General features: G+C 38.8%; 1 non-coding gene across 1 annotated transcript; it reads left to right on the top strand.

Moving 5' to 3' along the window:
• The first annotated feature begins 3,133 nt into the window (after positions 1-3,133).
• On the top strand, positions 3,134-3,247 carry LOC135873123 (small nucleolar RNA SNORD89). Its single transcript, XR_010561074.1, has one exon. It is a non-coding gene; the product is annotated as a small nucleolar RNA SNORD89 (small nucleolar RNA).
• The last annotated feature ends 1,289 nt before the right edge of the window (positions 3,248-4,536 follow it).

Raw genomic sequence — 4,536 nt, 5'->3', positions numbered from 1 at the left:
CCGTACTTTAAAAAAAACAAATTAAATTTTGCTGTAACTGGAGCTGGATGTTTAAGAAGCATGCAAATAGATTGTGAAAATATCAAATAATTTCTTTGATATTACATGGCATCTTCCACTCCTCCCACCACTGGATGAAAAATAATTGATGGTTCTTATCATTGGTTCTTAGTGTTTTCCAACTCAGAGCTGAGTACTTAAATTTTTCCATCTCGTTAACTTCTACCAGTAACAGTTGACTTCAGTGTCTTTGCGGGATAGTCTTAACATGTTGAGCGTGTTGACTTACCTAGCATTCATGTTAGTTACCTCCCTCTCAATGTTTAACTCAGTAAAACAGAGTAGAAAAGGGCTATTATGGCTAGGGAATTTATTTCTGTTTTAGACTTTCCTGATTTCCCTCTTGCCCCCATTTCCATGTGCACAAGTTGGGATCCCTTCTTAAGATCTTTTTATGAAGCTAGGGGTCTTTGCTTTTGTCCCATAGCCAAAAGGAATGTCCTAGTTTATTTCCCATTATGACTTTGACTGGGGTTGTCATTTGTTTTTTCCTTTGCTAGATTAGCAGTATTGTGCCTTTATAGTTTTTTTTTTTTTTTTTTAAGCACTTATTATTAAACCCGAAGCATCAGAGATGAAATATCAACCCCTGCTTCTTTTTGACCTCCTGTTCAGATAGTTACATACGATAGATAGTATAAGGAAATGCTAAATTGTTTTGTAAAGAACTATGTATATTTACAGTACTGTATACATTTTAATAGTGTTGAATTCTTAGGCTTTTAGTACTGTCATGTTACAAATGAATGTATATGGTACATTCCTCAGACTTTTTGTAAGGTTGCTTAAAACAGTGTCTTTTGCCAGACATTTGCTGAAGTGCACTTTGTTTCTAAAACAATGTGTATTTGGAGTGTTTTTAAGAAAATGAAAATATGCAATTGTTTTCTAATTTGTATTGTGCTTCAATTGGAACAGTAATTTTATTTTAGAATGAATGTTCCAGAAATGAAGGGGTTTTCAACTGGGAAAAAAATTGAGCATTTACTTTACCAAACAGTTCATCAAATATTTGTTTTTCCAAAATATTCTTAGTAGTGATAACTTCTTAAGATCTGCCTCTTTTTTTCCCAGTAGGAGTGTCCCCGGTTAGATTTCATGGATTAATTGTCAGGGCATAGTTCTCTCATTTCACCAGCAGGTGCAACTTTTGTGATGCCTCTATCTGATGAGAAGCACACGGGGAACTGGAATATTTAATAACTGACATCCCCATCTCCAAACAATTTTGATGCATAGGAACCAGTATGCCTCCAAAGCAAGTTCATCTCTACTTCCAGGACTGCCTTTTTAATTTACTCTTTAATATAGCAACTGAGTCTTCTCCCTCTTCCTTAACACAAAAGTTGAACATTCTTAGTGGATAAATGTCAAGAGGGTCACAACTCCAGCTCGTCAGCCTGTAGGAAGTTATCAGAGACATTGGGAGGTTGCAGATATCAGCAAGACATGGAATCCACATTGGAGGGAGCATTGTGGTGAGTAGTACAACTCCTATGTAAGTAAGGCCCTACTTGAATTGTGGGATGATTGTCCAATAATTGCAGCTGAGTGGCAGACAAGAAGCAGACAATCACAGAAAAGTAATAATGGACCTCTTTCAATTGTGGTAATTTGGAAAATCCAGAGAAGACCTATTTAAGAAAAAATTTGCTGGAACAATATAAGCAAGAACTGCTAATTTTTTTTGATAACCAGACTTTTTGCTGCAACTACATTACAATCATTAATGTGCAAGGCTGACAGCGGGAGCCCTTTGGGCAGCTGGGATCCCCCACTGTCTGTCAGCCGCACAGCTGAGAAAATTTAGATGGAAATGTAATATTGTGGGATCTGCAATTTCTGCAATATCCCCAATTGAGTAGGGCCTTATATATAAACCATTAAAAAGTGAAAAGGAATGAATAGATTAAGTCTGCTTACTTTAAGAACAGAATGTAAGATTGGAGAGAAATGTGGCAAAGAAAGTTAAAGAATCTACAAATTTACTTATAAAATTTGTAGAGGAAGATTATAAAGCTCTTTCTCAGCATACCTGCACTGTAGCACCCTCTGCTGGCTAAGCATGGTGCTCCAGACTATCCCTGGCTCAGTCTCCCCTAATGTGTCATCAGTAAGTTCAATGAGGCCCAATGAAAATACAAGCAAAGCTTCATCAGAGTCTTAGCTGGGAAATGGTCAGTCTTAGTTTATCCGTTTCAACCTGGATCCAGTGCTTCCTTCCATCCAGGCCCTGTACAAGCAGGGTTCTCTCAGCACAGGTCTCTTCCCTGGAATCAGGCCTTTTGCCACTATCTGAGGAGAATCCTTTCCCAGAGCCAAGGGTCTGCAGAGATATGTCAACTGCAGCTCTTCTCTGGGGCAGTGTGTAGTTCCTGACAAGCTGGGCTTCCTGCCACTGTTTGGGAGCTCCTTGTCCCTAGGAGCACACCTTCTAGACATCTTGCTCTGGTGAGCTCTCCTGGGAGCATATTTCCTCAGGAGCTTCCTGTTTCTAGAACACCCCACCCCACAGCTGAACCTTGGTAACCCTTCATCAGGCTAATTAGCTACCAACCAGCCATCTTAGATTTAATTATGTCCTGGTGGGTGTGGGTTGACTTCTCTTACAGGAGCCTGTCTCAGATAAGATGGCCCTGACTCCCTTCAAGGGCCAGCCAACCATTGACAAGCTGTTTCAAAATATTAAGTTTGAGTGATTTAGAAGAAGTGTTGTTGTCTTGTAGACCATGGACCTGGTAACAAGGATTCCTGGCGTATGTCTTTAGCTCCGCCACTGACTTTTTGAAACCATGGCCAAGTCACTTGCAGACAGATTTTCAGAAATGTCCATAAATTTTGTGCAACCCAATATCTGAGTGCCCAACTTGATGCCTTGTTGTTGTTCAGAGGTGCTGAGAATCCACAGCTTCTGTGGGAATAGTTATGGTGTCCCTCATAGCTGCTTAAATGTATATAAACGGATTCAGGATTTATAGTAATTCTGATTATCAATAACTATTAATATCATATGATGCAATCATAAGGTATCCTCCTCTTTTGATATGCCAAGCTTTGTAAGGACTTCTGTGTTGCTGAGGAATGATGACAATAAAAGGCCGAATTGCAGTGTCTCCATAAGCAGTTTGCTCTCTTTGGAAGCACAATGACAAAGTCTCCTGAAGCGAATTATTAGTCTGACCTCAGTAACCGCTTTTCTAGAGGTAGGTGGAGAAACACAGGTGGTGGAAGAAACCCTCTCTGGACTTCAAATGGTAGCAAAAGACTGTCAGAAACCTCCTGAAAGACACTATTTCCCTTGTCCTAAGTCAATAACCAGTCTAGTGTTACTATATAAAGTGACCTCTGGATCAGTGGCTTTCAACCTGTCGTTTGCAGGTTGTAGACTAAGATTTCCAAAGGGGTCCACCCCTCCATTTGAAATTTTAAGGGTTTGCAAATGAGAAAAGTTGAAAGCCACTGCTCTACATACATGGGCTAAGCTGTTTTAGAATTAACTGAGGTAGATACGGATAACTGAGACAGATCTTGCCTATCCAGAACATAGGAACTGCCATATTGGATCAGACTGATAGAGGATGAGAGAGAAAATGTTGTGCCAATATTTAAAAAAGGTAAATGAGAACCTGGGAAATTATAGGCAGGTTAGCCTGACATCCGTCCCAGACAACATCCGGGAAATGCTGGTATGGGACACAGTCAGTAAAGAATGTAAAGGTGGCAGTGTAACTAATGCCAATCAACATTTTTTTTATGGAAAACAGGGTTTAAGACCACTTGGTATCTTTTTTGATGAGATTCCAGATTTGCTTGATAAAGATAACTGAGAAAATATACTTAGTCTTCTGTAAGGCATTTGACTTAGTCCTGTATGACTTACAGATTTTTTTTAAAAAGTACTATTCAAATTCAACGGCTCATATTACATGAATTAAAAATTAGTTAACTGAAAATGGAAAAAAAATAGAATAGTCATCCAATTGGACTGTTTTTAATAAGATCCCACAGGAGTCCGTTCACTGCCCAGTGATGTTCAGTATCTTTCAGTGATCATGAAGAAAATATAAAATCATTACTGGTAAAATTTTTAGGTGACACAAATTGGTGGAGTGGTAACCAGCCATTATACAGATGGCCTGGATCACATGGTAAGATGTGCTTATTTGAATGTTTTTAATACAGCCATATGCAACATACATCTAGGAACAAATAATGTATGTTACACTTAAAAGATTTGATTATATCGTTGAAAGTAATGACTCCTGGAAAAGATTTGTGGGAACAAGGTAGATAGTCATCTGAACATGAGCTCCCACTGTGATGTTGTACCTAAAAGGGTAAACATGATCCTTGGGCATATAAACTGATTGATAGATTCCAAGGCCAGAATGGATCATTATCATCTAGTCTGAGCTTCTGTATAACACAGGCTACAGAACTTCCAAGGTAATTCCTGTCTTTTAGAAAAACAAGTAG

The sequence above is a fragment of the Emys orbicularis genome, chromosome 1 (genome assembly GCF_028017835.1).
Source record: "Emys orbicularis isolate rEmyOrb1 chromosome 1, rEmyOrb1.hap1, whole genome shotgun sequence".
Taxonomy (NCBI): domain Eukaryota; kingdom Metazoa; phylum Chordata; order Testudines; family Emydidae; genus Emys; species Emys orbicularis.
The sequence above is the reverse complement of the archived record's forward strand: the minus strand, read 5'-3'. Positions and strand labels throughout refer to the sequence as shown.